This window comes from Sphaeramia orbicularis, chromosome 8 (genome assembly GCF_902148855.1).
Source record: "Sphaeramia orbicularis chromosome 8, fSphaOr1.1, whole genome shotgun sequence".
In the NCBI taxonomy this organism is placed as follows: domain Eukaryota; kingdom Metazoa; phylum Chordata; class Actinopteri; order Kurtiformes; family Apogonidae; genus Sphaeramia; species Sphaeramia orbicularis.
Genome location: NC_043964.1, coordinates 9,348,095 through 9,360,884, shown reverse-complemented (window position 1 = coordinate 9,360,884; position 12,790 = coordinate 9,348,095). Strand labels below are relative to the sequence as shown.

The 12,790-nt window shown below is 32.5% G+C and overlaps 1 pseudogene; it reads left to right on the top strand.

Moving 5' to 3' along the window:
* LOC115424202 (protein tweety homolog 2-like) overlaps positions 1-12,790 on the top strand; it is a 105,101-nt pseudogene that overhangs the window by 25,192 nt on the left and 67,119 nt on the right.

The window sequence follows — 12,790 nt, the reverse complement described above, 5'->3', positions numbered from 1 at the left end:
GTGTTATCACTAGTTTATTTGATTATTTATTCCCTTGTTTTATGTTTGGTGTACGGCACTTTGGCCAGCTGTAAAGTTCTTAAAGTGCTTTATAAATAAAGTTGCTATGGTATGGTATGTTAAAATGTGAGAAAACATCAGATTAGCAGCTTTAAAAATGCTTTTATTTCATCGTTTTCACACAGTATATCAGTAAATACATGTTTCTTTGGTTCTAAAACTGAAAGCATGGTGTCCAGCTGAGTGGACATTTTTGTAACTCCATAAAAATAGGCTAACAAAAATCAATAGAATTATTATTTTTATGCCTAAAGAGGGATAAAAACACTCAGGAAAAAAATCGTGATCAAGGTTCTCATGATTCAAGCATAAAAGGATTAAAATTTCTTCAGTCCGGACATACGAACACCGATTTGACTCAAATTAGACTCAGACGTCTATGTCCCAGACCTACACCCATTTATCAGAAAATTTTAAACTTGGTGTTATAGCGCCCCCTACAACTTTACCTTTACGATAATTGCTTCAGTTTGGACATACGAACACCGAGTTGACTGAGATTTGAATCAGTTGTCAATCTCCCAGGCCTACACCCATTTATCAAAAGAAATTGCCATTTCACTCAATAGCGCCCCCTACAAATTTACCTTTACAAAAATTGCATCAGTTCGGACATACGAACACCAATTTGGCTCAAATTTGACTCAGTGGTACATCTCGCAGCCCCACACCCATTCAATGGAAGAAATTGAATTTTGGCTCCATAGCGCCCCCTACAAATTTACTTATACAAAAATTTGTTCAGTTCCGACATACGAACACTGATTTGCCTCAAAGTCGAATCAGTTGTCAATCTCCCAGGCCTACACCCACTCATCAGAAGACATAAAATTTGGTGCTAGAGCACCACCTGCTGAACGATGGACATACTTTTACTGGACGTGCCCGTGGCGAGGGCCTTTGCCGCTTGTAGCTTTAATTTTATTTATGGCTCAAGTTGATGAAATAGAAAAAATTGTAAAAGAATTAAAAACAAATTGTATGAAAAAATTTTTTTGAAATTATTCCACAAGTGTGCAAAAAAGGCACACTCGGTGCTTAGTAAGGACTTGCTGGACGGGATACCAAAGGGTTAATATACAGGGTGGGGAAGCAAAATTTACAATATTTTGAGGCAGGGATTGAAAGACAGTGTATGACCAATTAGTTTATTGAAAGTCATGAGAATTTATTTGCCACAAGAAAACTTACATAATAGAAAATGTTTTTATTCTATGTGTCCTCCTTCTTTCTCAATAACTGCCTTCACACGCTTCCTGAAACTTGTGCAAGTGTTCCTCAAATATTCGGGTGACAACTTCTCCCATTCTTCTTTAATAGTATCTTCCAGACTTTCTGGTAATAGTTTTGCTCATAGTCATTCTCTTCTTTCCATTATAAACAGTCTTTATGGACACTCCAACTATTTTTGAAATCTCCTTTGGTGTGACGAGTGCATTCAGCAAATCACACACTCTTTGACGTTTGCTTTCCTGATTACTCATATGGGCAAAAGTTTCTGAAAAGGTATGGATAATAGAGTTAGGTATGATTATGACATCAATATATGTTTGGTTTCAAAACAATTGACGTAGTGCCTGCTGAGAAAAAACAACTAAATGTTCATTGTAAATTTTGCTTCCCCACCCTGTATACTGAACAACAAAAGAAACGCAAGTTTTGGTCGTTAATTTAGGCAAGAGTTCAGCTGTCCTGTTGAGTTGTCAACTGAGATACACATTAAAATAAGTGAGTTGTAACCATTGGAGCGTGTGTTTGCAGGCAAACACGACCACGAGTGGTGTTGAGCACGTGTACAAAGTATCGGAGGTTTTGAGTGATATGGTAGTGGGAGCAACAAATGGGAGTGGCAATTCCCTTTGTTTATGCGGGGGCTATAAAAAGAAATGGTAAGATTCAAAAGTTACTACATTACCACGATACCTCGCCTTAACGATAATCTGAGAGAACGCGCCATTGGTATGCTTGACGCTGGTTTAACGGCTCGCAACGTTGCCAGACGTCTACAAGTGCACGAGTCCACCATCAGTAGGCTGAGGACAAGATTCCAATACACAGGGACCACTCGGGACAGACCAAGATCCGGAAGACCACATGTGACCACCCGAAATCAGGATCGCCATATTCGCTTGGCCCATCTCCGTGACCGTCAACTCAGTGCTACAAGGACGGCAAGAGAGACCCACTGTAAATTTCACAGCTGGATATTATGAAACCAATATTCATAATAAAACTCCCGTATAAACCAATACCGAAACATACTTGCGTTTCTTTTGTTTTTCAGTATATATTTCCACAAATAATTCCAAGTACCCCCCACTTTGGGAACCCCTGCCCTACACCACCAGCAGAAAAATAACCCCAAACGTCCTCAGCCCTCAGACCACACACTCGCACGTTTCAGTCGTCGGCAGATATCGATAAACCAGATGAGGTGAACGCTGACCTCTGCACCTCTAATATCTTTAAACATGAGTGTTACTTGATTCTGCTCGGTTGTTTTCACTCAGGCTGTCAACCTTTTGGGCAGTGGGATCTGCTCTGCAACACCCACATGCCTCTCAAAACTTAATTGTTAGAACGTTCTTTTTAGATTTATGACAGAAGAACAGCGTTGGACAGTAACTGATGGCCTGTTTTTTTTTTTTGTTTTTTTTTTTCTCTCTACTTCTGCTTCAGTCTCTGATTGTTCTCGCAGTCATCGGTGCAGTGGGTTTACTTCTGAGCCTGCTGGTTTTGGCCGTCTACCTGGTCTGCTTATGTTTCGGCCGCAGGGACGTCGATGAAGACGCTAAAAGGCCCGATACCTGCTGCGTCACCTGGGCCGCCGTCATCTCAGGTCTGATCATATGGTGAGTTCTGTCTGTTTAACCCTTTAACCCCTGACGTGTCTGTGTGCACACCAAGGTTATTATCGTTAACGAAAACTAACGACGTAACGAAAACTAGAATTGTAAAAACATTTTTGTTAACTGAAATAAATAAAAACTATAATTAAAAGAAAAAAAACGATAACTAACTGAAACTGTATTGTGTGCTTATAAAACTAACTACAACGTAAAAAAAAAAAAAAGATGGATAAAATTCCCTTAGTTTTCGTCTTTGTCAAAGTCGGACTGATATGAAATCGATTTACTTCCCTTAAGCAATTTTAGCTGCTGGCACCATATGATATTTAACGGTCCGTCACTTCTCGTCACTTGTGGTTTAGAGTCGTCTTCTGGTCTCCACTCTACCTGGAAACATTGAGACTAAAGTTGGGAGAAAACAGCAGAGTCCTGTATGGGATTTATTTGAATACAACGGAGAAGAAGAGAAAAGATATATTAAAAAAAAAAAAACTAAAACTAAACTGAAACTAAGCATTTAGAAAGTAACAAAAACTAATTAAAAATAGCAAACCTGCTCTAAAAACGAATTAAAACGAACTAAATTCGAGAAAAAAAAAAGTCAAACTATAATGAAAAATCAAAAACTATTATAACCTTGGTGCACACTGGAAAAAAATTGTGTATTTTTTTTCATTTCTAGTCAAAAATCTTGAATTAAGCAAAAAAAAAAAAAAACAAACAAAAAAAAAACTTGAATTAAGAGAAAAAATCTTGAATTAAACAAAAAAATTTGGATTAATCAAAAAAAAATCTTAAATTAAGTTAAAAAAATCTTGAATTAAGCAATGTCATTACAGTTACAGTACACGTTCTCTAGATCAGTGTTGTTAACAACTCCATATAAGGCATTATCGTAACACTGTCACTAATAAAGTCTGATGATCTTATTTAAAGGAGTTATATGTTGTATTATGATCTAAAATGGAATTGTGCATTTTAAAATTTTTCCCTGTGGTTTACATAAACTGTAAATGCTGTGTTTGCACTGGAAAAAAATCTAAATCTTACCAAATGTATTTTTCTCATTTCTAGTCAAAATATGTCATCACACTTAAAACAAGACATAATCACCTAAAGTGTGACTTTTCAGTGAGATATAAGAACTGATTTTAAGACAATAGATCTGGAAAATCTTGTTTCAAGAAATCTTACCAAAATAATTTTCACTTGTTCCACTGGCAGATTTTTTTTTTGCTTGAATTAAGCAAAAAATCTTGAATCAAGCAAAAAAAAAAAAAAAAAAAAAAAAAAAAATTGAATTAAGCAAAAAAAAAATTCTTGAATTCTAAGCAAAACTTCTTGAATTAAGAAAAAAAATCTTGAAGCAGGGAAAATATCTTGAATTGAGCAAAAATCTTGAATTAAGTAAAAAAAAAATAAATCTTGAATTAAGCAAAAAAAAATCTTGAGTTATGCAACAAAAAAATCTTGAATTAAGCAAAAAAAAACTTGCATAAAGCAAAAAAATTTTCAATTAGCAAAATAAATTCTGAAATTAAGCAAAAAAAAAAAAAAAATCTTGAATTAAGCAAAAAAAAAAAAAAACTTAAGTTAAAAAAAAAAATTGAGCAAAAAAAAAATTTCTTGAATTAAGCAAAAAAAAAAAAAAATCTGCCAATGGAACAAGTGAAAAGTAAGATTTCTTGAAATAAGATTTTCCAGATCTATTGTCAAAAAATTTCTAAAGAGTTCTTATGTCTCACTGAAAAGTTACTCTTTAGGTGATTTCGTCTTATTTTAAGTGTGATGAGATATTTAACTAGAAATTAGAAAAACACACTTGGTAAGATTTTGATTTTTTTCCAGTGTTTTGAATGTACGATTTATTTGAAATATTCCTAAAAATTCAATCATTTACTCAATAGGAAACATTTCAAAATGTGCTGATAGAACAGACTGTGTTCTTTCTGTAGACATCTGAGCATGCTCAGTTCACCCCTGTTACACAGGCGGAGAGGGTGCACAGAGCAGACAGGGAGACAGACTTACTATAACAATAGACAGTTGTTTTGGGTTTTTTTTTTTTTTATAGCGTTTTCCTTGTGTGTTTTTTTGTTTTTGTTTTTACTGTTGTTTCCAGTGTTGTGATGATTTTCCATTTCATTTTTTTTTAACTGTGTTTATACCAAGTTTGAACAGTGTGACTGCTTTTTAGAGTTCAACCAGGTGTCAAAAAGCAGCAAGACTGATTTAGAAAAAAAAAAAAAAAGAGCCCCAAAACAAAACTACTGGAAAAAAATTCAAATATTTGTTGTTCTTCAGTGTGTTCCAGTTCATAATTCATGTTCAACATCCTAAATCTCTTATTGCTGTACATTCTGAGTGCTTTAATTAGTCAAAACCTGTCAAACTTTAATTCCTATGTTTGTGTTTTTCTGTTATTCCACCTGTTTTGACCCTAAAACACACAATAACACAAAACCACTGAAGAAAAGGAACACAAACACATACTCACAGCAGCTTTTATGAACCTGAAACAGACACAGATTTACCTGAAATAAAGTCTCAGGGTTTTAAAAGGTTAATATATTCCCACGTTAAGGACATGCATCGTCACCTTCGAGGCCACAGCAGAGACTGTTCCCCGACTTTCTTTCCAAACAGTCCGAATGAAAAGGTTTGTGACGGCCCACACCACCAGCTGGGCCCCGGTCAGCTGATGCCTAGGTGATCCGACCTCTAAATCCGTCAGCTGACTGTTCAGCTGACGACGCCTGCCAAAACTCTGACCTCTGATGGATGCCGATCAAATAATGTGGTGCACGGAGAAGCTGTACCAAACCTCAGCTTCAGACTGGCATTTTAGCTCTGTGTCAAAGTCTATTCTAGTCTAGTCTAGTCTAGGCTAGTCTATTCTATTCTATTCTATTCTATTCTAGTCTAGTCTAGTCTAGTCTAGTCTAGCCTAGTCTGTTCTATTCTATTCTATTCTATTGTATTCTAGTCTAGTCTAGTCTATTCTGCTCTATTCTTGTCTATTCTATTCTGTTCAATTCTGTTTTATTTTATTCTAGTCTGTTCTATTCTAGTTTTTTCTGTTCTATTTTATTCTATTCTATTCTATTGTAGTCTAGTCTGTTCTAGTCTATTCTAGTCTATTCTAGTCTATTCTATTGTGTTCTATTCTAGTCTATTCTAGTCTATTCTAATCTGTTCTGTTCTATTCTATTCTATTCTATTCTAGTCTGTTCTAGTCCAGCCTATTTTATTCTGTTCTATTGTATTCTATTCTAGTCTATTCCATTCTATCCTATTTTATTCTATTCTATTCTATTCTATTCTATTCTAGTCTAGTCTAGTCTAGTCTAGTCTAGTCTGTTCAATTCTATTCTATTCTATTCTATTCTAGTCTAGTCTAGTCTAGTCTAGTCTCTTCTAGTCTGTTCTATTCCAGCCTATTTTATTCTGTTCTATTGTATTCTATTCTAGTCTATTCTATTCTATTCTATCCTATTCTATTCTATTCTATTCTATTCTAGTCTAGTCTAGTCTAGTCTAGTCTAGTCTAGTCTGTTCAATTCTATCTTATTTTATTCTATTCTATTCTATTCTATTCTAGCCTATTTTAGTCTGTTCTGTTCTATTTAATTCTAGTCTAGTCTCTTTTATTCTGTTCTATTCTATTCTAGTCTGTTCTATTCTAGCCTATTTTATTCTGTTCTATTCTATTTTATTCTAGTCTAGTCTAGCCTGTTCTATTCTATTCTATTCTATTCTAGTCTAGTCTAGTCTATTTTATTCTGTTCTATTCTATTCTATTCTATTCTATTTTCTGACATATTCATACTTAAATGTTATTTTTTTACTGTTCTGTAACCCACATATTCAGCCTAATTGCACAGAAACCTTAGAGAACAGACACATAATTACACAAATACTTTTTTCTTAGAATTTAATAAACTTAACAAAAATCATTCTGTCAAAGAAAGAAAAGAGCAAAATCTACAAAAGGGTTTGATTGAATTTGTGTACGATCCGCTTAAACTTGTGACATTTCACCAAGTGTTGGCTTTAATTTTGTTAGTTCTGTGGATCTGAACCAAGTGACTGTTTACAACATACAAGGCTCATTGTGATACTAAGTGACAGAGCATGATGTTGTTTAGCAAAGGAGCTCTGGTATCTGCTTTATGTAGACCCGCATCGAGTCGACTTTCACCCTTAAAGACCCAAACATCCAACGGCGGCCAAAACATCGACTGATATAAAGTTCTGATCCACTAATTCTATCAATACATGTAAATAATTGGTGTAAAATACAGTTTGTCATCTTTTCATGGTCATCAGATATGACCCATTTGGACGTTCAGAGGCTCCGTAGTTACCATGGAAACACCGTCATCTTCTACAAGGTCATCGTGGTCCTCAGACGTTCATAGTGTCCATAGGTACCGTGGAAACGAAAGTTATTATCATTAACGAAAACTAACAAAATGACAAACTAGAATTGAAAAAAACATTGTCATTAACCCTGTAAAGTCTGAACCATTAAATCATTGACAGAAAATTCCAGTTCTTTGAAACTTGTTCCATTTTTTTTGTTTGAATTAAGCAAAACAGTTCTTGAATTAAGCAAAAATCTTGAATTAAACAACAAAAACTTGAATTAAGTGGGAAAAAAAAAATCTTGAATTAAGCGAAAATAAATCTTGAATTGATCAAAAAAAAATACTGAATAAAGCAAAAAAAAAAAAATTGTGAATTAAGCAAAAAATCTTGAATTAAGCAAAAACATATTAAATTAGGCGCAAAAATAATCTTGAATTAAGCAAAGAATAATATTGAATTAAGCAGGAAAAAAATCTTGAATTGAACAAAAAAAATCTTGAATTAAGCAAAAAAAAAAAAAAAAATCTAGAATATAGCCAATAAAAAATCACGAGTTAAGCAAAAGAAATTGAATTGAGCAAAAAATCTTGAATTAAGCAAAAAAATCTTAAATTAAGCAAAAAAACCTTAAATTAAGCAAAAAAATCTTAAATTAAGCAAAAAAAAACCTTAAATTAAGCAAAAACAATCTTGAATTGAGAAAAAAAAAAATCATGAATTAAGCAAAAAAATCTCAAATTAAGCAAAAAATCTTGAATTAAGCAAAAAAAAATCTTGAATTGAGCAAAAAAATCATGAATTAAGCAAAAAAATCTTAAATTAAGCAAAAAATTTTGAATTAAGTAGAAAAAAAATCTTGAATTAAGCAAAAAAAAAAAAAACATCTTAAATTAAGCAAAAAAGAAAAAAAAAACTGGAACCTTTATTTGTCCTTCTGACCAAACCAAAAAAATGTTTCTTCAAATATCAATTTCCATGTTGAGTTTCAATTTTGTATCATATTTTATACATCAGGTCTCGATGCTCAAATATTATTTTTGAACAAACAAAAACATAACACTGGTCAACAACAAATTTGTTGTTTAAGTTTTTTGAGCTGATTTCGGATCATTTTGGTGTGCTGAATCCAAAACTCACATTCATTTTGCTCAGTCAGGTCAACTTTCTGAACTATGCTACATATTGGCTTTTTAACATTTTTGCTTACATTTATGGGCATTTTCACATCATATGATACAAAATTCTTTCATATTTCTTGCAATAAACGAGTTCTGAAGATTTGACTTTTGCCAATTTATGATTAATGTTTTTTTTTAATATTACAGGTGAATGAAATGACTTCCACTAGAAGATCTTGCAAAAATAAGCCTGACGTATTCTGCTACATCTGCAGTGAATACACCATTGTACCTAACAGGAATCAAGTCACAAGTTTCATAAAGTGTGCTTACCAATCTTATTTTGGTATTAATTGTTATATTTTGTGGGAAAATCAAATTTTTCAAAATCAAATGAGCAAAAAAACCTGACCTGATTGAGGAAAAACAGATGTCATTTTTGGATTTAGCGGTGCAAAATGGTCCTAATTCAGTTGAAAAAACCTAGACAACTTCCAAAAAACATTTTTTTGTAACCCAGTGTAATCCAACACAAACATGTCGAACAAATTGGTAATTTCTTTTCCAAATTGTCACAGTTCTTCCTCCTTCCTCAGTAATGACAGTCTTGTAGTGTCACTGGAAAGGCCTCTGGTGAATGAATTCCTCCCCCTGGTGGATTATCTGTGTATTGCATGTATCTAATTGTATACATCAGGTTTTTCAAGAAAAGAAATATCACACTGATCATGTGGAGGGATTCAAAACTCATGTATTAGATATGATACGTTTGGTGTTATAGGGTTAACTGAAATAAATAAAAAGTATAACTAAAAGAAAAAATGATAACTGAAACTGTATCATGTGCTTACAAAACTAACTAAAATGTATAAAAATTATGGATAAAATTCCCTTCGTTTTCGTCTTTGTTAACGTCGGATTGATATGAAATAGATTTATTTTGCTCGAGCAATTTTACTTGGCGGTACCATACTTGTCGTTTAGAGTCATTGTCTGGTCCCCACTCTACCTGGAAACATGGACACTAAAGTTGGGAGAAAGCAGCAAAGTCCTGCATGAAATTTATGTAAAGATAAAAGATATGAAAAACTAATACTAAAATTAAGCACTTAGAAAAAATTTATACGAATAAAAACTAGCAAACTTGGTGTAAAAACTAATTAAAACTAACCGAATTAAAGAAAAAACGGTCAAAACTAAAATCTAAAACTATTATAACCTTGGCGGAAACACCGTCATCTTCTACAACATTGATTCACCAGTAAAACCCATGGAGTTGGATCAATGACAGTGGATGGAAACATTTGGTTTTATTTTCAGTTGATGATATATTTACTGAAAAAGTCACTTTTTCTTCAGTTTTCTCTGTTTTTGATATAATAAACCTCAACTTTAATCTGAGCTTTTATGAACATCTACACGATCAGTGAATTAAATAGAAGAAAATACATGATTTACACTGAAAAAAAAAAAAGCAAAATAAGGAAGATAATATTACAATCAATGGTAATAAATCTACAGGGTGTCCCATAAGTCTCCATACATAGGAGACATAATACATATGGTTCTAACATGTATTTCTTTATATTTCTTCTTTATACAGTAGTTCTTCAGCAGTGGAGGACACGCATTGAAATGTGTTCCCGACAAAATGGCAGTCATATAGAGCATATTATATAAATAAAAATGGTTTATGTCAAGAAACGTTTATTTTTCGTATGTATGGAGACTTATGGGACACCCTGTAGAAAAAAATCATTTGGGAAGTGCCACAAAAGTACCACTGGGTCTTTATGGGTTAATATCTTCAGATCAAAAATGAAACTTCTGCATATGACTTCTAATGAAATAATCTACAAAAAAAAAAAATGAATATAACCTGGAGAGGCACATTCACTGTTTGTCTGAAACTAGTGCTTTCTTTGCTACTTCCTCCTTGTAGCGTTGGACTCAGTAAATTTTAACTTATTAAATAGCTCAAGGAACAAAATAAAGTCACACAAGAACACAAAGAAGCCGGATAATGGAACTTTTATTTGCAATAAACTTGTATATTTTGTAGAAAATGTTTAAATGTGTGTCATAATTACATATTGTATTGTTTTGTTTTGTTTGTGAATACATTCAAGAATAAGTCTATATTTATTAGTTGTTTTATATATCAGTTATTTGCAAAATTCAGCAGGATGTTGTGGGAGGACGGTACACGAATAGGCAGTTTGTAAATGGATTCAACCAAAAATCCACAAAAAACCCTATTCATTGTCATATCATCCTCTGTGATAACATACCATCCAAGTGTTCATAATGCACAATGGGACTGGTGTTCAGGCAAAGCAACACTCTGCAGCCCTGCAAAAGTTAAAGTATTAAAAATCAAAATGAAAGTAAAAGTTTTGCTCTGTGAAGGAAAAAAAAATGACAATAATGCCTCTGAAATATGGTGGAGAAGACGAATATCTGGGCTGTTTATTGTCTGTTTCACTGCTTTGAGAAGCCTGTGGAAAAAGTTGTGGTTTATTTGAATAGTTTTTAATAATACTCCAAGAAAGTAACTTAAAACTGAAGATATTTCCAGTTTTTACAAGTAATTCAGCTTATTCAATTTGGATATGTCTAGTTGTTGCATGGTCTGTAGAGTGATTAACCCTTAAAGACTTAAAATGCATTTTGTCGTCTCTTCCTGATCATCAGGCGTTCAGAGGCTCCCTAGTTACCGTGGTAACACCGTCATCTTCTACAACATTGATTCCCCAGTACTCACCAGTACAACCCACGGAATCGGTTCAATGACAGTGGATGGAAACACTTGGTTTATGTTCAGTTATTTATGTTTTTGCTGAAAAGTCACTTTTTCTTGAGTTTTCTCTGTTTTTTTTTTTTTTTTATATAATAGCCTTTAACTTTACCCTGATCTTTAATGAACATCATACAAGAAAACATATAAGAAAATACATGGTTTATACAGGAATAAAAGCAAAATAAGATAATAAGATAATTTTCACTTGTTCCATTGGCAGATTTTTTTTTTTGAATTGATCAAAAAAAAATCTTGAAGAAAGCAAAAAAAATTGTGAATTAAGCAAAAAATCTTGAATTAAGCAAAAAAAATAAATAAATAAAAAATCTTGAATTAAGTGACAATAAATCGTGAATTGATCAAAAAAAATCTTGAATTAGGCAAAAAGAAAAGTGAATCAAGCAAAAAATCTTGAATTAAGCAAAAAAAAACCCATTAAATTAGGCACAAAAATAATCTTGAATTAAGCAAAGAATAATCTTGAATTAAGCAGGGAAAAAAATCTTGAATTGAGCAAAAAAAAAAAAAAAAAAAAAAAAAATTGAATTAAGCAAAAAGAAAAAAAAAATCTAGAATACAGCCAATATAAAATTGTGTTAAGCAAAAGTAACTGAACTGAGCAAAAAATCTTGAATTAAGAAAAAAAATCTTAAATTAAGCAAAAAATCTTGAATTAAGCAAAAACAATCTTGAATTAAGCAAAAAAATTGTGAATTAAGCAAAAAAAATCTTGAATTAAGTAAAAAAATTTTTGAATTAAGCAAAAAAAATATCTTGAATTAAGTGAAGAAAAACCTTGAATTAAGCGGGAAAAAAATCTTGAATTGAGCAAAAAAAAAAAAATCTTAAATTAGGCAAAAAAAAAAAAAAAAATCTAGAATATAACCAATAAAAAAATTGTGAGTTAAGCAAAAGAAATGGAATTGAGCAAAAAAAAAAAAAAAATCTCGAATTAAGCAAAAAAATCTTAAATTAAGCAACAAATCTTGAATTAAGTTTAAAAAAATCTTGAATTAAGTGAAGAAAAATCTTGAATTAAGCAAAAAAAATCTTGAATTAAGAAAAAAAAAATCATCAATTACAAAAAAACATCTTGAATTAAGCAAAAAACAAAGCCTTAAATTAAAAAAAATAAATAAATAAATAAAAATCATGAATTATGCAAAAAAAAAAAAAAAAAAAAACAATCTCAGATTTAGATTTTTGCAGTGTCCCAACAGTCCATGGGACCTTTGGGACCTTCGGACTAAATCCAACCCGGGTAACTATGGTGCTCTGTAGTCCTGTTGTTTATGGTGCTGGTTTCCTTTAACACCTCTCCCTTCTGCAGATAGCCTCCTCCACCCCCCCACTGCCCCATGACGTCCACTGTCATTACTGTTTCATTACTGTGCCATTAGCCGCTCGTCCTCGTCCCTCTCGAGGCCACGGGGTTAATGTAAGGCTCATTGTGGAAGCTGCAGCACATTATCCGGAACACAAATATCTGGGAAATCATGAAGCGTGATTGTTGGATTTCTATTAAGCAGCTGAAAGAACTAATTTTATACCATATTCAAGCATTTTTGGGTGTGTGAGGATTACTGTAATTG